Below are 19,436 nucleotides of genomic sequence, written 5' to 3'. Positions count from 1 at the left end.
CCCAACCCCATAGGACGATGCATCACATGCCAGAACCAATTTCTTACAGGGGTCGTACAGGGTCAACAACTTAGTTGAACAAAGTAGGTTCCGCGCCCGATTGAAAGCCCATTCCTGACAGTCCCCCCAAAACCAATCACAACCCTTACACAGGAGCAGGTATAGCGGCTTCAACAATGTGCTTCAGTTTGGCCGAAAGTTCCCGAAATAGTTCAAGAGTCCCAGAAATGAACGCAACTCCGATGTGTTGCAGGGCCCGGACGCTGTCGAATCGCCTCCGTTTTAGATTCGGTAGGCCGAATCCCGTCTGCAGCAACCCTCCTGCCCAGAAACTCGACCTTGGGAGCCAAAAACACACACTTAGACTTCTTGAGTCGCAGGCCTACCCAGTCCAGTCGACGTAGCACCTCCTCCGGGTTGTGGAGGTGTTCCTCGGTATCACAACTGGTGATGAGGATGTCGTCCTGAAATACGATTGTTCCGGGAATGGATTTGAGCAGGCTTTCCATGTTTCTTTGAAAAATCGTGGCCGCTGATCGAATGCCAAACGGACACCTGTTGTAAACAAACAGTCCTTTGTGCGTGGTGATGGTGGTCAGTAGTTTAGATTTGTCGGCCAGTTCTTGGGTCATGTAGGTTGAAGTGAGGTCCAACTTGGTGAACAGCTTGCCGCCTGCCAGCGTGGCAAAAAGGTCCTCCACTCTCGGGAGTGGGTATTGGTCTTGTAGGGACACCTGGTTGATAGTGGCCTTGTAGTTGCCACAGATCCTGATCGAGCCATCCGCTTTCAGGATGGGAACGATGGGGCTCGCCCAGTTGCTGAATTCAATGGGCTAGATGATGCCCTCTCTCAGCAACCGGTCCAACTCGCTCTCAATTTTCTCCTGCATCACATACGGCACAGCTCTGGCTTTGTGGTGCACTGGTCTGGCATCCGGGGTAATGCGTATCACTACTTTGATACCTTTGAACGTCCCGACGCCAGGTTGAAATAGTGACTCAAATTGCTGTAGGACCTGTGAGCATGAACTTCACTCCACAGATGACATGGCGTGCACATCCCCCCATTTCCAGTTCATCTCAGCTAACCAGCTCCTCCCCAACAGTGCGGGACCATTGCCCGGGTCAATCCAGAGTGGCAGCCGGTTCACCGATTCATTGCACTGCCTAGCACTGGAATGATTTCTTTGTATATGTACGTCCGTAATTGCGTCTCAATGCGTTCTAGTTTGGGTCTGCTGGCTTTGAGTGACCACAGCTTTTCGAATTGTTGAACACTCATGAGTGACTGGCTGGCCCCTGGGGCCAGCTCCATGCATACAGGGATGCTGTTTAATAGGACTTTCATCATCATGGGTGGCGTTTTGGCATATGAGCTGTGAATGTTTACCACATGAACCCGCTGAACTTCAGCGTCCATTGCTTTGCCCCAAGCATCATCCTGCCTCGCAGACCCCTCATCTGGTTCATCCGTCTCGTATATTCGCCTGGTTACAGGCTTTCTGCATACTCTGGCTAAATGGCCACTGAGGTTACAATTTCTGCAGACGAACTGTTGAAACCTGCAAGTCCTGGCAGCATGTCTGCCCCCGCACCTCCAGCATGAACTGAGATTCCCATTGTTGTGAACAAAAGAGCTGTTACAAGGCATTCCTTGCTGATTGTCCCTTTGATTGCTCTTGAGCACCCTGTTAGTGGGTGTCAATGGCCCCATTCCGGGCCGCATTGTCCACTGGGGGGGCGTAAATGTCTGTTCAGCCTGCCATTGTCTCCGTTGGAGACTTACTCTTGGGTCTATTGAACCTTTATTCACAGGACCAAGAAGTGATGACCCTGCGTGGTACCTCCCTTTATATACCTGGATGACCAGGTGAGGAGTGTCTCCCACAAGTTCACCCCCTGTGGTCAAGGTGTGCATTTCTTACGTATCCCCTATGGGGACATGATATTGAATTGATTTTTGAACAGGGAGCTGGATCAGGGGCTTGCCCCGTCCACTCCATGCACCGACCTGGTATTGCAATATTTCCAGGAACGGTGCAACTTCGCCTCTCGGCCTTTTGGCCTAAGATCAAATATATAGGCGCAAAGTGATCTTTGGCGTTAGAGTTGATCTGGAAAGAAATTGGACAAAAATTTTTTTTTTTAAATTCTTACGTATATACAGTATTGCAGTGTTGTTACATAAAGGTTACATACATGACAACACTAAACTGGGAGCGGTGTGAGCTGTGAGGAGGACGCTAAGAGGCTGCAGAGTGACTTGGACAGGTTAGGTGAATGGGTAAATGCATGGCAGATGCAGTATAATGTGGATAAATGTGAGGTTATCCACTTTGGTGGCAAAAACACGAAGGCAGAAAATTATCTGAATGGCAGCAGATTAGGAAAAGGGTAGGTGCAATGAGACCTGGGTGTCATGGTACATCAGTCATTGAAAGTTGGCATGCAGGTACAGCAGGCGGTGAAGAAGGCAAATAGTTAGGGGATTTGAGTATAGGGGCAGGGAGGTCTTACTGCAGTTGTACAGGGCCTTGGTGAGACCTCACCTGGAATATTGTGTTCAGTTTTGGTCTCCTAATCTGAGGAAGGACGTTCTTGCTAATGAGGGAGTGCAACGAAGGTACACCAGTCTGATTCCCGGGATGGCTAGACTGACATATGAGGAGAGACTGGATCGACTGGGCCTTTATTCACTAGAGTTCAGAAGGATGAGAGGGGATCTCATAGAAACATATAAAATTCTGACGGGACTGGACAGGTTAGATGCAGCAAGAATGTTCCCGATGTTGGGGAAGTCCAGAACCAGGGGACACAGTCTAAGGATAAGGAGTAAGCCATTTAGGACTGAGATGAGGAGAAACTTCTTCACTCAGAGAGTTGTTAACCTGTGGAATTCCTTACTGCAGAGAGTTGTTGATGCCAGTTCATTGGATATATTCAAGAGGGAGTTAGATATGGCCCTTACGACTAAAGGGATCAAGGGGTATGGAGAGAAAGCAGGAAAGGGGTACTGAGGTGAATGATCAGCCATGATCTTATTGAATGGTGGTGCGGGCTCGAAGGGCCGAACGGCATACTCCTGCGCCTATTTTCTATGTTTCTATGTTTCTAAGCAGTTCACGGGTTTTCTGGGCCAAGGTATAATCATGTTTTTGGGACTTACTAACGTGTCTCATCAACTTTACCAAGTGTTCCAGCAGAGGTGCAATGCCATAGCCGAACCGAGTCACATACTGATGTAATTGCTCTTTTAATTCATCTTTTACAGCGATATCTATTTTCCTATGCAAATAAATGCTTAATAAAACCTGCACCCCAAGTCTCATGTTGGACTAGGGCAAAGCAAAAAGTTCCCGCTACAACAGGGCAAGTCAGGTTGTTACTATGCTGGTATTCCTGGTGCATGGTGGTGATACTCTATATGCCGATCGAATGGGGAAGTGCTATCCCACAATTATCTTCATGGTGCAGTTCCATGCTATCCCATCCCAGTCAAATCTGCAGGGGGGGGTGGGGGGCTACATGCTCTACCATGTTGTGAGGGCAAATTAATCTGTGCCGAGCTTGAGCACACCCAGTAAGATCTGGGGCCACCCATGTAGTCCTATCCACCTGGGTCACATACTTCTGGGGTCACTATACTCTACTAAATAGTCTCCCTTGTGTCCAGTGATCAGCCTCCACCGTCTATAATGACCCGTATTTACTTCTCTCAAAGAGGCAACTTCCCTGCCACATGCTTTGTGACTAACTCATCCATTGTTTTCGCCATTGTCTGCTCTCAACAGGTCCCTGTTCGGGTGCCAATAATATGTAAGACGTGCAAAATAAACCCTCGCTCCGTCCAACAGTTTATAGAATTCGGACCTGTGGAACAAAACAATTCAAAATGGAACTGTGAGAAACTTCTTTTTACTTAAAATCAGCAAGAAATTACAAATATGTTCACACAAAACTGTTGCATATAATGGGGTAGAAATTGCCCTCTGCCCGAAATGGGGTGCACCTATCGTCTACCGCCCCGATCAGTTACCAGCATGACGCGGACAAGAGCAGGTACCAGGCTGCCTGTTGGCGACTTGGCCAATCGCAGGGGCATAATTGTCGGGCCGATCTGGCAGTCAGACGACCCAAAAAAAATAAATAACAGCGCGCCCTCCCCTTTAAGGGCGGCCATGTCGCCATTTCACAGAGTGCACCGACAGCTAAAGGGGCACCGGCCGATGGTGGGGCCTCTCCCGCGGTGCAATTACACGAGGGCAATTTCGCGAGGGGGTGCCTGCCAGCCGCGATGGGAAAACGGGCGGAGTGGTCCTGGACACCGCTCCGCTCCTGAGGGAGGGCAATTTTTAAAATAACAACCCCTCCACGGAGAGTCGGCAGCCATTCCGCGCCGCCCTGTGGCCGCCGCCTTCCGGCGGCAAGAGGCCTTATCAGGAGGGGTAATTTGGACCCCAATATCGCCTTGATTATACTTCAGCATACATAGGATTATTCCTTTACTTTAAAATCAAGCTATGATAAGCAAGCACTACATACATACTAACACCAGTGAGTGGTCGGTTCGGTGATGACTAGAAGTACGACTTTAACTGGCAACTGACCAGGTTTCCCTCGACTGCATATCCCAAGTGTCTTTTTGCAGCACTGTTTATACCCCAAAACTTAGTAACCAGCCTACTGCGTGCATGTAGTACTTGTTTTCTTCCTTTCTTCTTATCAACAGTCAGTTAATTAAATGTTTTATTTTTTACATTGGTAGCCTCAAAGAAATCATTGGCTGCAGATGCTCCTGTTTTTTCCCCTCATGATAGCTCAACAGTTCGTTCCTGTCCAAGGTCGGTTACTCCCCTTACCTGCAAAAACAGATTGCTGCTTCAACAGTTTTACAAAGTTCTCACAGGAATCAATCTCTTGGCCTCCTGGAGCATGCTGGTTCATTAAATTTGGTCAAGCTTTTAAGTTTAGTCAAGTTATAGCAAATTTACAGCAAAAATGGTGTATTCTTACACAAGCCACAGCCTTTCTTATGCATGCAGCCTTGGAAATAACTGGAGTGATGGACCAGCTAGAAGTGGCAAGCAGCAAGAGGGGCTCATTAGAACAACCTGGTGACACAATTATTTTTCAAACGCCTACATGGCTTTAATCAGTCACTCATATGGGGTCTGATATCAAGATAAATTGAATGCTCATTATGTGCATAATGGTATATATCTGCAATCGACATCTCATATATGTAACTGATATCTTTACACTCCCACAGGTCCATCAAGAGCACTACCCCCCCCCCCCCCCCCGCACCCCCTATCCAGAAGGAAGTCCAAGAGGGCTCCTCAGAGGAGCTTCCAGCCTCTAAGGGCGCAGCATCACCTCGGATAAGACAAGCCAGCATCAGCGCAGAGAGGCACACCTCAGCAGGTCTGTCGGGAGATAGCATTATCACCTGGTGTCTCACAGAGCACAGGTGAGCAAGAGCAGATGGTGGTGACAGTGACAGTGGTGGAGACTCCTCGTCGGAGGGCGCAGGTGTCTCCTAGCTCTGCTCAGCTGCATCCAGACACTGAGAAGGGAGCGATCCTGGAGCTGCAGGAACAAATGCAGGAGGCTCTGACTGGTTTCACAACTGCAGTGACTGCAAGTACGTAGAGAATGGAGGAGACCATCTCAAACATGACCACCATCGTGGCACACGCATTGGCAACTGTAGGTTCCTCCATGGATAGGATGGTCACCTGTATGGAGGACATAATGCGCCAGTCACATGAGAACGTGATTTCAATTCAAAATAGATGGTTGTCTATGCAGGACAGATGGGTATCTATGGAGGAGAGAAACCAGAGGCTCATAGATGTCCTTTGTAGGAGGAATGTCAGTATAGACATGGGCCCTCATGGCCCAACTGTTGTGTAGCAAGGTGCTCTCCAGCTACTTGCTAGCAGAAAAGTGCAGGTGGCCCATGAGAGGGATGATAGTGGGAGGAGACATGGAAGTGGGGGCTCCTCTCCAAGAGCTCACACTTCCATCCCCTTGCTAACCCCTCGGTCAGAGCCCCAGATGCCTCCCCAGACAGTAATGGGCGAGTCTGCTCCTTCACAGTCGCAGGAGGAGCAGACTTTGGCGGGGCCTTCACAGGCTCCAAAACCCAGAGGACAACCACCAAAGGCATCTAAGCAGGCACATCAGGGACGTGAGGAGGCTGCCTCTACTTCTGTTGAAGCCACAGGAATAGCACCACATAAAAGCACTTGGAAAAGAAAGATCCTACACAAATAGCCATAAGGTAATCACTTGGGTGTTTTCTTAAATATTATTGTGAAGTTTATACTCCATTAATTTGTTGTATTAAATCATTTATTTCTGAAACTTTTCAGTCCTTGCCAAATGTATATGTACATTTGGAAGTGGCAGAGTGAACGATCAGGGCTCATTTTGGCTCCAGCAATGATGGCGGCAGTGAAAAGAATGGACTGGTCATTGTAGGGATGCTCTATGGTGTTCCTGTGGGGTGATGCCAACCTGCCTATGCATGTAGCAGCCACATGTGCAGCAGCATAGAATGGCATTTGTGAGTTTGGTAAGTGGGTGAGTTTTAAGGGTTATTCTCTTTGAACCATTTGGAGGCTGGAGTAAATTGTTAGTGGCAATTGCCAGTAGCTTCTAAGTAAGTAGCAGTTTAATTTAAAGGTGAAAAGTTAAATAGTTGGGATTCTTTCAGGTTTAGGCAGAGAAAAACAAGGTAACTCGCCAGTAGGAGGCAATTAGCAGCTAGTTAAAACTAGTTCTGTAAAAGACTGACCAGTAGTGAGTCATCTGACCTAGATACAGTTTAAAAAGAGGCAGCTTGTGCAGAGCACGGAGTGCAGCAGCATAGAGTGGCATTTGTGAATTTGGTAAGTGGGTGAGTTTGGGCAAGCGGGGGTGGCAGGTACTGTTTTGTCTTGTTATTCCTACCAGTGCTGACACTAGAGCAGCTGATAAGTAGGAGACGGAGGCCCAGAGACCAGCCCAACCAGCTGCAGACAAAGATAGAGGGGTGAGAAATCGAGAGATGACGTCAGAGTGCGGGGAGGAGCCGCGTCAGCGGCAGTCCGGGGTCAGCGGCCGACAAAGGCCCAGTGGCAGTCGGTGAGCGAGCAGTGCGGGAGGAGGGACAAGAAATCAAAAAGTGACGTCACAACCAAGCTGGTAAGTGGTTGGCTGATCGGCTGGTGAGTATATATCTCTTTGATTTTGTGTTCTAATAGATAAGAGGATAAATTACTAAATAGCTGTTTAGTGTGTGTAGTGGGAGTCAGTGTTTTTGCTGGGTAATTTAAGGGTAACTAGTGGGATGGCAGGGCAGCTCGTTCAAACGGAATGCAACACCTGTGCCATGTGGGAATTCCTGGATGCTTCCCGCAACGGGGATGACCACATGTGCAGGAAGTGTCTCCAGCTCCTCCAACTCGAGCACCGAGTCTCGGAGCTTGAGCGAGGACTGGAGGCACTGAGGAGCATCCGAGAGAATGAGAGGTACGTGGATAGCTCGTTTCAGACCCCACAGATTAAAAGGGTACAGGAGGATAGGGAATGGGTGACCGTCGCACACAAGAGTATGGTGAGGCAGGTAGTGCAGGAGTCCCCTGAGGCTATCCCGCTCTCCAACCGGTACTCTATTCTGACTACTGGTGAGGGCGGTGATGCCTCTGGGAAGTGCAGCCAGGGCCAAGTCCACAGCACCGTGGGTGGCTCAGCTGCACAGGGGGGGAGGAAGAAGACGGGAAGGGCTATAGTGATAGGAGATTCAATAGTTAGGGGAGCAGATAGTCGCTTCTGCGGCAGCAAAAGTGACATCAGGATGGTGTGTTGCCTCCGTGGTGCAAAGGTCAATGATGTCACTGAGCGACTGCAAGGCATTCTGGGAAGGGGAACAGCCAGTGGTTGTGGTCCACATTGGTACCAACGACATAGGTAGAAAGAGGGGTGAGGTCCTGAAAGCTGAGTTTAGGGAGCTAGGAGTAAGATTGAAAGCCAGGACCTCAAAGGTGGTAATCTCGGGATTACTGCCAGTGCCATGTAGTAGTGAGGGTAAAAATAGGAAGGCTAGTCAGATAAATACGTGGCTGGGGCATTGGTGTAGGAGGGAGGGCTTTAGTTTCCTGAACAATTGGGACCGCTTCTGGGGTAAGTGGGACCTGTACAAGTCGGACAGGTTACACCTCAACAGAGACGGGACCAATGTTCTCGCGGGTGGTTTTGATAGTGCGGTTGGGAGGGCTTTAAACTAGCTTGGCAGGGGGATGGGAACCCAGGAGAGGGCTCTGAGCTAGTTAGAGTGGGTGAGAGCTCAGATGAACAGAACCCCAAGAAAGGATGCAAAAGGCAGGAGGCAACAGAGCAGAGTAGCACTGGGGTAAGTGTAAACCACAAGGTGATAGGAAGGGACAATATGTATGAATATAAGGGGGCTGCAGGAGGGGTCAAAACTAAAAATCATGGTTTAAAAACTAGTATTAAAACATTTTACCTAAACGCACGCAGCATTTGAAACAAAGTAAATGAGTTGACGGCACAAATCATTACAAATGGGTATGATTTGGTGGCCATTACAGAAACGTGGTTGCAGGGTGGCCAAGACTGGGAATTAAACATACAGGCGTACCTGACAATTCAGAAAGATAGACAAGAAGGGAAAGGGAGGTGGGGTAGCTCTGTTAATAAAGGATGATATCAGGGCAGTTGTGAGAGACGATATTGGCTCTAATGAACAAAATGTTGAATCATTGTGGGTGGAGATTAGAGATAGTAAGGGGAAAAAGTCACTGGTGGACGTAGTTTATAGGCTCCCAAATAATAACTTCACAGTGGGGCGGACAATAATCAAGGGAATAATGGAGGCATGTGAAAAAGGAACAGCAGTAATCATGGGGGATTTTAACCTACATATCGATTGGTCAAATCAAATCGCACGGGGTAGCCTTGAGGAGGAATTCATAGAATGCATACGGGATTGTTTCTTAGAACAGTATGTTACAGAACCTACAAGGGAGCAAGCTATCTTAGATCTGGCCCTGTGTAATGAGACAGGAATAATAAACGATCTCCTAGTAAAAGATCCTCTCGGAATGAGTGATCACAGTATAGTTGAATTTGTAATACAGATTGAGGATGAGGAAGTAGTGTCTCAAATGAGCATACTATGCTTAAACAAAGGAGACTACAGTGGGCTGAGTGCAGAATTGGCTAAAGTATACTGGGAACACAGACTAAACGGTGGCACAATTGAGGAAGAGTGGAGGACTTTTAAGGAGCTCTTTTATAGTGCTCAACAAAAATATATTCCAGTGAAAAAGAAGGGTGGTAAGAGAAGGGATAACCAGCCGTGGATAACCAAGGAAATAAAGGAGAGTATCAAATTAAAAACCAATGCGTATAAGGTGGCCAAGGTTAGTTGGAAACTAGAAGATTGGGAAAATTTTAAACGACAGCAAAGAATGACTAAGAAAGCAATAAAGAAAGGAAAGATAGATTACGAAAGTAAACTTGCGCAAAACATAAAAACAGATAGTAAAAGCTTTTACCGATATATAAAACGGAAAAGAGTGACTAAAGTAAATGTTAGTCCCTTAGAAGATGAGAAGGGGGATTTAATAATGGGAAATGTGGAAATGGCTGAGACCTGAAACAATTATTTTGCTTCGGTCTTCACAGTGGAAGACACAAAAACCATGCCAAAAATTGCAGGTCACGGGAATGTGGGAAGGGAGGACCTTGAGACAATCACTGTCACTAGGGGACTAGTGCTGGACAGGCTAATGGGACTCAAGGTAGACAAGTCCCCTGGTCCTGATGAAATGCATCCCAGGATATTAAAAGAGATGGCGGAAGTTATAGCAGATGCATTCGTTATAATCTACCAAAATTCTCTGGACTCTGGGGAGGTACCAGCAGATTGGAAAGCAGCTAATGTAACGCCTCTGTTTAAAAAAGGGGGCAGACAAAAGGCAGGTAACTATAGGCCGGTTAGTTTAACATCTGTATCGGGGAAAATGCTTGAGGCTATCATTAAGGAAGAAATAGCGAGATATCTAGATAGGAATAGTGCAATCAAGCAGACGCAACATGGATTCATGAAGGGGAAATCATGTTTAACTAATTTACTGGAATTCTTTGAGGATATAACGAGCATGGTGGATAGAGGTGTATTTGGATTTCCAAAAGGCATTCGATAAGGTGCCACACAAAAGGTTACTGCAGAAGATAAAGGTACGCGGAGTCAGTGGAAATGTATTAGCATGGATCGAGAATTGGCTGGCTAACAGAAAGCAGAGAGTCGAGATAAATGGGTCCTTTTCGGGTTGGAAATCGGTGGTTAGTGGTGTGCCACAGGGATTGGTGCTGGGACCACAACTGTTTACAATATACATAGATGATCTGGAAGAGGGACAGAGTGTAGTGTAACCACATTTGCAGATGACACAAAGATTCGTGGGAAAGCGGGTTGTGTAGAGGACACAGAGAGGCTGCAAAGAGATTTAGATAGGTTAAGTGAATGGGCTAAGGTTTGGCAGATGGAATACAATGTCGGAAAATGTGAGGTCATCCACCTTGGAAAAAAAAATAGTAAAAGGGAATATTATTTGAATGTGGAGAAATTACAACATGCTGTGGTGCAGAGGGACCTGGGGGTCCTTGTGCATGAATCCCAAAAAGTTAGTTTGCAGGTGCAGCAGGTAATCAGGAAGGCGAATGGAATGTTGGCCTTCATTGCGAGAGGGATGGAGTACAAAAGCAGGGAGGTCCTGCTGCAACTGTACAGGGTATTGGTGAGGCCGCACCTGGAGTACTGCGTGCAGTTTTGGTCACCTTACTTAAGGAAGGATATACTAGCTTTGGAGGGAGTACAGAAACGATTCACTAGGCTGATTCTGGAGATGAGGGGGTTACCTTATGATGATAGATTGAGTAGACTGGGTCTTTACTCGTTGGAGTTCCGAAGGATGAGGGGTGATCTTATAGAAACATTTAAAATAATGAAAGGGATCGACAGGATAGAGGCAGAGAGGTTGTTTCCACTGGTCGGGGAGACTAGAACTAGGGGGCAAAGCCTCAAAATACGGGGGAGCCAATTTAAAACTGAGTTGAGAAGGAATTTCTTCTCCCAGAGGGTTGTGAATCTGTGGAATTCTCTGCCCAAGGAAGCAGTTGAGGCTAGCTCATTGAATGTGTTCAAGTCACAGATAGATAGATTTTTAACCAATAAGGGAATTAAGGGTTATGGGAGCGGGCGGGTAAGTGGAGCTGAGTCCACGGCCAGATCAGTCATGATCTTGTTGAATGGCGGAGCAGGCTCGAGGGGCTAGATGGCCTCCTCCTGTTCCTAATTCTTATGTTCTTATGGTCTTATGTCTGTGTTGCATAAAGTTATGCAAATCAGGCAATGAATAGGCCATCAATGTGGCAGCATTGTGGTCGCGTACTGGTCGCATTCGCATCACCGGATCCTCCAGCTCTTCCTCATGCAGCTCCTCCTCCTCCTCTGAAGAGGCTGTGTGCTCAGAGCCTTGCTCCTCATGCAGCGCTAATCCTCGCTGCTGCGCTATGTTGTGTAGGCCACAGCAGACCATGATGATTCTGGAGACCCTGGCTGGTGCGTACTGAAGAACTTTGATTATAATGTTCCTCAACCTTATTGGCCTCCTCAAGGGTGTCACGAGCCATGTCTTCAGGGGGTAACCCTTGTCTCCAAGCAGCCAGCCAGAAAGACTGGAGGTGCGAAGTGCTGAGGATGGTGGACTGGCGCAGGATGTAAGAGTCATGGCAGTTTCCAGGGAACTTGGCGCACTCATGGATGATTATCTTCCTATGTTTGCAGACCAGCTGCACATTGAGGGAGTGGAAAGCCCTTGTGGTTGACAAATATTGCTGAGTTTTGATGGGGTACCCTGATGGCCACATGTGTGCAGTCGATGACGCCCTGTGCCCGTGGGAAGCCAGCCAGAACAGCAAAGCCGACTGCCCGCTCAGTAACACTAGCTTCATCAGTTGCAAAGTGGATATAATTGGCGGACTTGTCAAAGTGGACATCAGTGACCTGTGTGATGGATCTGTGGGTGGCCGACTGCGGAATGCCGCAAATGTCTACTGCAGATCACTGGAAGGAGCATAAGGCGAAGAAGTTGAGGGCAAGGGTGACTTTTGATAGCCACTGGTAAAGCATGTCCACCTGTTCCTCTGGGCTGCAAGTCTTGCTCCAGCAAACTGCAAATGTCTGTGATGACCTGGCGCAATAGCCTGAGCCTCCTTTGGCACTGCTGCTCAGTCATGTTGAAGAAGCACAGCCTCTGCCTGTACACCCTGTGTTGGGGGTATTGCCTCTGGTGCGGTCCAGCCCTGCGCTGATGCCCTCCGCCCTGTGCAGCATCAGGTGGTTGAGGAGACGATTGGCGCTCTTGTTGTTGGTACTGCTGGTGTGTCTGGTTCTGCTGCTGTTGCAACTGATCAACCTCAGATTCGGAGGACCAAGGTGAGAGAGCATAAATTGTGCCATTGTGATGTTATATATGGCAGCTGAAGTTTAAATGACAGAAGCAATCTGTCAATGGGAAAGAGGTTGTTCCAAGGAAGTGACAGTGGATAGAGAGTTTACTCCAATCTGCATAAAGCTCAAAAATGTCTTCCAAATCCGGAAGGCTCCAGTTTCTGAGATTGGAAAGTGAACAGCTGTGAAATGGTACTTTATATACCACATTTGCAGCTGTCAAGTAATCAGAAGAATGGATACTGATTGAACCCCGAGTGCTGTGAATCTCATGGAAAACCTGGTTAAATGGTAAGTACAGCTAACAGGGTATTAATCAGCTCAATTGCCTCCCCCTCCGCTGCATACCTGTCTGTTCAGCGCTGGTAAAGTATCATGGAAGCAGGTTGACAGCGGGCTCCCATCTCGCTGTCAATCATTTCAAATTTCACAGCTGACCTGCCTCCGATCCCATCCTCTCAGCGCCAGTAAAATTCCAGCCAATGTTTCAGGTCGTTGACCTTTCATCAGAACTTACAAGATGGACTCAGGATGTTCAAAGGCTGCACCCCGCTTTAACAATGCCGCACCAAGAAGTAGGAAGGAGATAATCTTCCCCGGCAATAGGAAGAAGAAATCTGTTGTTGTCACCTATGCACTTCCTCACCTCCCCATTTATCCTTCCACCGCAGCCACTCACCCCCATTCTTTTGCAATGTGATGTATCTGTCTGATAGTCACCCTCGCCGAATGCACTGCACCCATCGGGTGAACACATGCCTTACAAACACTTCAAGTCTGTCGTTCCCCTGTTGGACGTACCTTGCACCTAAGAACATAAGAGATAGGAGCAGGAGTAGGCTATTTGGCCCCTCGAGCCTGCTCCATCATTCAATAAGATCATGGCTGATCTGATCATGGACTCAGCTCCACTTCTCTGCCCGCTCCCCATAACTCTTTACTCCCTTATCGCTCAAAATCTGTCTATTTCCGCCTTAAATATATTCAATGACCTGGCCTCCACAGCTCTCTGGGGCAGAGAATTCCTTAGTTTTAAAACCCTCTGAGAGAAGAAATTTCTCCTCATCTCAGTTTTAAATGGGCAGCCCCTTATTCTGAGACTATGTCCCCTAGTTTTGGTTTCCCCTATGAGTGGAAATATCCCCTCTGCATCCACCTTGTCGAGCCCCCTCATTATCTTATATGTTTCGATAAGATCACTTCTCATTCTTCTGAACTGCAATATGTATAGGCCCACCCTTCTTAACCTATCCTCATAAGTCAACCCCCTCATCTCCGGAATCAACCTAGTGAACCTTCTCTGAACAGTCTCCAATGCAAGTATATCCTTCCTCAAAACTGTATGCAGTACTCCATGTGGCCTCACCAATACCCTGTACAGTTGTGGCAGGACTTCTCTGCTTTGATACTGTTATGTATGCATGTCAATGATGTACTGTAACACGAGACACTGAATGTACCTTTACCCTGTATACACCATACCTGTACACCAGAGGGTGCTGCTGCTGGAGACCCAAGGGTCACCTGTACACTGCAGGTAACCAAGTAGAAAAGAGAGCTCACCTCTTGGTGTCCTCACTCTAGGAGCTGCAATAAAAGACTAAGGTCACTACAGTTCAAGTACTACAATCTTGCCTCGTGCAGTCATTACTAGAGAGTGCTTGTATACACAATAACTGGCGACGAGGCTATGAATTTCCATGCACAACATGTCTAATCTAAGCAACTTCCAACAATTCGCTGATGGAGAAGATTGGGATGCCTGGCTGGGGACTCACTGATCTCGTTGGCGAACAAGCCATCCTGCTCAGCAGTTGTGGGCCCACTGTCAGAGACCTGCTAGCCCCAGCGAAGACAACAACCAAGAGCTATACGGAGCTCGTAACTTTAATACAAGAGCAACTTAAACCCAAAAAGAGCATCCTCACAGCCAGGCACCGGTTTTACACCCAGCGGCGGCCCGAAGGCCAAGAAATTGCTAAATATGCTGCAGATCTAAGAAGATTTGCTGCACCATGTGATTTTGTCGACCATCTCACCGAAGCACTCAGGGACAACTTCGTTATTGGAATTGGCCACGAAGGCCTCCTCCATAAACTGCTCTCTGCGGACACGACGGTCACCCTAGAGAAGGCTATCAAAGTGAGCCAGGCCTTCATGATTTCGGTCTGCGACTCCAAACGGATGATGACCCACACCCAGGACGCTAACCCAACGAGTACAGTGAACAGAATGGTGATTTTCAGAGGCAAGAATGCTGCCACGAGTCCCGCAACCCAGAGTCCGCCACATGGTGGCGCTGGCGCTGGCGCTGTGGAGGAAACCACAGGGCCCACCAGTGCCAATACAAAGATTACACCTGCAAAGGCTGCAACACTCTGCAACACTAAGGGCCCAAGTTTCCACATGATTCGCGCCTGATTTTTAGGAGCAACTGGTGGAGAACGGACTATTTTAGAAATCGAAATTCTCCACATTTTTTTTTTCTGCAGTTCTAGTCAGGTAGAACAGTTCTAGTTTAGAACAGAATTTTTCTTCAAAAGGGGGCGTGTCAGGCCACTGACACCTGATTTGAAAGTTTCCACACTGAAAATGTACTCCAAACTAAAGTAGAATGGAGCCAGTGAAGATTTTTGTAGAACTGAAAAAACCTGTTCTACACATTAAAAAATCAGGCCCAGGTTACCAATTAGGCATCCAGAACGAGGTGGGGGGGAGAGGGGGGAAGAAACTCATTAAATTCGACAATAAATCCTTATTATACTTCTACAAATATTATACAAATAAATCCAACCTGAATAAGCATTTATAAGCCAAGAAAAGATTAAATAAACCATCTTCCTACCTGTGTGAAAGTGCTTCAGCCACGGAGAATGCTGCAGCCGTTCGTGCCGCTGAGCGGGAGGGGGAGAGAGAGAGAGAGAGAGAGGGAGGGAGAGAGAGAGAGGGGGGGGAGGGAGGGAGAGAGAGAGAGGGGGGGGAGGGAGGGAGAGAGAGAGAGAGGGGGGGGGAGGGAGAGAGAGAGGGAGGGAGAGAGAGAGAGAGGGAGGGAGAGAGAGAGAGAGAGAGGGAGGGGAGGGAGAGAGAGAGGGAGGGGAGGGAGAGAGAGAGAGGGAGGGGAGGGAGAGAGAGAGAGGGAGGGAGAGAGAGAGAGGGAGGGGAGAGAGAGATAGAGGGAGGGGAGGGAGAGAGAGAGAGGGAGGGGAGGGAGAGAGAGAGAGAGAGGGGAGGGGAGAGAGAGAGAGAGGGGAGGGGAGGGAGAGAGAGAGAGGGAGGGGAGGGAGAGAGAGAGAGAGGGAGGGGAGGAAGAGAGAGAGAGAGAGGGGGGGAAGAGGGGGGGAGAGGGGGGGAGAGAGGGGGAGAGAGGGGGAGAGAGGGGGAGGGAGGAGAGAGGGGGAGGGAGGGAGGGGGAGAGAGAGAGGGGGGAGGGAGAGAGAGAGAGAGGGAGGGAGAGAGAGAGAGAGGGGGGGAGGGGGAGAGAGAGAGAGAGAGAGGGGGGGAGGGAGAGAGAGGAGGGAGGGAGAGAGAGGAGGGAGGGAGAGAGAGGAGGGAGGGAGGGAGGGAGGAGGGAGGGATGGGGGGAGGGGGGGAGTGGGGGGGGAGGGGGGAGGAAGCGGGTTTCGGGTCTCGGGTCGGGTCGGGGGGGGGAGCGGGTCTCGGGTCGGGGGGGGGAGCGGGTCTCGGGTCGGGGGGGGAGCGGGTCTCGGGTCGGGGGGGGAGCGGGTCTCGGGTCGGTGGAGGGGGGAGCGGGTGTCGGGTTGGGGCGGGGGTGGGGAGCGGGTCTCGGGTCTCGGGTCAGGGCGGGGGGTGGGGGGAAGCAGGTGTCGGGTCGGGGCGGGGGGGGGGAGCGGGTGTCGGGTCGGGTCGGCGGGGGGGGCGGAGCGAGTGTCAGGTCTGGTCGGGCAGGGAGCAGGAGCTGGCCGTGGGAGGAGCCTCATTCACGCAGCCCCAGTGAGGCCATTGGGCCAGGGCTAGGGGCTGCGTGCTTTGGGCCCCTCCCACACAGTTCGGCGCCTGGAGCTACTGCACTTGCGTGCCGACTGTAGCGCGCATGTGCAGAGGTCCTGGCATTGTTTTCAGCGCCGGGACCTGGCTCCGCCCCCCCCACAGCTCGTGCCGGCTGCGCCGAGGGCCACAGGACCTGTAAGTAGGTGGAGAATACCGAGGATTTTTTTCGGCGCCGTTTTAGGCACGAAAAACGGGCGCCCAGCTCTTGGGCCCTAAAGGTCACCTTCAGCAAATGTGTAGAAAAAGTTTTACTCATCGAGTCGCTGAAGAGTTGGCCGATCACCTGGGCTCCGACACTGATGAACACGAAGCTACTCAGCCTCTGGAAGAAGAGTACAGAATATATACCTGCTCCACCGAGAGTTCCCTGTGGAAAATGGAAGTGGAAATCAACGGGGTTCCAGTCTCGATAGAGATCGACATGGTGGCGAGCCAGTCATTGATGAATCAGACAGCCTTTGAGAAACTCTGGGACAATCCCGCCGAATGACCAAAAATGTCCCAATCCAGGCAAAGCTGATCACCTACACAAAAGGCACCATCCCAGTCGTTGGCAGCGTGGAGGTCCAGGTGTCCCATGGCGACGCGATGTACAAGCTCCTCTTGTGGATCGTTGCCGGTGATGGTCCAACGCTGCTGGGTAGAAGATGGATGAAGCAAGTCCAAATCGGTTGGAGTGACGACAGCCCTCGGGCCCCGGCGATCGAAATCCCACGCGGCCCCAAACTTGGACCCATTGCAGCACCTGGAACTCCTACCGTCCAGCTCGACTGCGTGGCGACGACACAGACTGCACAACTCTGCGGCGAGATAATCCAACCTGAACGACCAGACCTCACCTTCCGGGCCAGGGCAGGACTCCGAGGGAAGAAGATTGGCACAGAAGGTAGATTCCTGGCGTCCGTGGCAGAACCTGAGGAGAAAAGGATCACCACAGCCTACCTCACGGAGAGAGGGAAGATGGCGCCTGCACCACGAGGCGAAACACCTGGAACAAGATGGCCGCGACCAGACCACAAGGGGCAGCGTTGAGGGAGCAACACGTGTTACTGAGCGGCGAACTGGGTTGGGGTAAAGATTGCAAGGCCCTCTTAAAGGAGACCGGCAACCCAAAACAATTAAAGGGACAGTTCCACTCTAGGCACAGCGATGCCAGTGATATTAAAGATAAAAGTGTAATAAATGAATGCAGGTATACAAATGTACTGTTAAATGGTGATGCAGGCAAGGCTAGTGGGAGAAATGTAATGAATGTTTTAAAAAGTGATGTAAGTAACAAGTTTGTACCGTTGAACAGTGATTGCCAGTAATGCTAAACTGATAAATGTAACCTTGTATAGAGATACAGATACACAAGAAAGCGTTGTCAGTGCAAAATGTGAAAGTGTAAAGAGATGTAACAATGTCGAGTAGACTAGTCGCGATCGGAGCCAATGTGTCATGTATGCAAATGATAGAATGATAAATGATACCGGGTTCTACATGTATAATGCCAATGGCAAAGGAAACCTCCCGTGGGAAACACCCAGGTCCAGCGGGCTATCTGATAATGTAGCCTGTGCTTTCGGGAACAATGTAATGCCCCAGGAAGGGCTCACACACCCAGTGGAAGCATACCCACTGCAGGGACAGCGGTCAATTGGCAGCACAGCCACCACCACTGGCAACCTGCCCCCCCCTGGCCACCAGGGTCAGCACCGGGAGCAAGAGGCCAGTACCCTCCAGCTCCCCCAGTGGAACCTGGGATGACCAGACTTCCACCACCAATGGAGGACAAGGAGCCCACACCACCGTGTGGCCCTGCCCACCACCAAACCGCACCACATACCCATTCTACAATGTATGTACCTTACCCATAGCAATTGCTCCACCACTGCGGAATCCTCCAACAGTGACACCCAAATGGTCTTTGTATGAGAGGGGGAAATGGATGAGTGCAGCCACGAGCACAGAGATCACACCTGGCACCCATATACCCTCGCCATAACCTCCCACAGCCCACTACTGATCACCTCCCCATGTCATGGCAATAAGGACTTGGGAAAGGCTTAGGGGGGAGTGTTGTTATGTATGCATGTCAATGATGTACTGTAACACTAGACCACTGAATGTACCTTCACCCTGTATACACCAAAGCCATACACCAGGGGGTGCTGTTGCTGGAGACCTAAGGGTCACCTGTACACTGCAGTAACCAAGTATAAAAGGGAGCTCACCTCTTGGTGTCCTCACTCTAGGAGCTGCAATAAAGGACTAAGGTCACTACAGTTCAAGTACTACAACCTTACCTCGTGGAGTCAATACTCGAGAGTGCTTGCATATTTTTTTTTTTTTTTTTTGAAATTCGTAGCCAATCGTTCCAATTCTTTGTCAAATCACAAACGCCAGAGGTCACCTTGGGCCCATTCAAGCCTAGAGCCACTGCACCGTTCCTGGAAGTACTGCAATACCAGGTTCGTGCCATGGAGGTGGATGGGTCAGGTCCCCCACACACCTCCGTGGAGGTGGATGGGTCAAGCCACCCCACCCACCTCCTATTTCCAAAAAAGCAAGCATATACCTTCCTGATCCAGGGAGAACCACCTTGGGGTTATGGTGGTTACTCCCCTGTCAGGTCAGTTACGCATGATCTTAGCCAAAAGGCCGAGAAGCGATAGCGAGAGTGCTTGCATATTTTTTTTTTTTTTTTTTGAAATTCGTAGCCAATCGTTCCAATTCTTTGTCAAATCACAAACACCAGAGGTCACCTTGGGCCCATTCAAGGATCACTCTGCGCCAATGCTCTTAGCCAAAAGGCCTAGAGCCACTGCACCGTTCCTGGAAGTACTGCAATACCAGGTTCGTGCCATGGAGGTGGATGGGTACAATAGATACTCAATCCCTTTGCAATAAAGGCCAACAT

At 49.5% G+C, this 19,436-nt stretch overlaps 2 pseudogenes; one reads left to right on the top strand and one right to left on the bottom strand.

Moving 5' to 3' along the window:
• The first annotated feature begins 1,891 nt into the window (after positions 1-1,891).
• On the top strand, positions 1,892-2,048 carry LOC139274282 (U2 spliceosomal RNA; annotated as a pseudogene).
• A 16,902-nt stretch (positions 2,049-18,950) lies between these two features.
• LOC139274296 (U2 spliceosomal RNA) lies at positions 18,951-19,189 on the bottom strand (annotated as a pseudogene).
• Between the last annotated feature and the right edge of the window lie 247 nt (positions 19,190-19,436).

Source organism: Pristiophorus japonicus, chromosome 9 (genome assembly GCF_044704955.1).
Source record: "Pristiophorus japonicus isolate sPriJap1 chromosome 9, sPriJap1.hap1, whole genome shotgun sequence".
Taxonomy (NCBI): domain Eukaryota; kingdom Metazoa; phylum Chordata; class Chondrichthyes; family Pristiophoridae; genus Pristiophorus; species Pristiophorus japonicus.
Note: the sequence above shows the minus strand (reverse complement) of the source record. Positions and strands in the feature narration are given on the sequence as shown.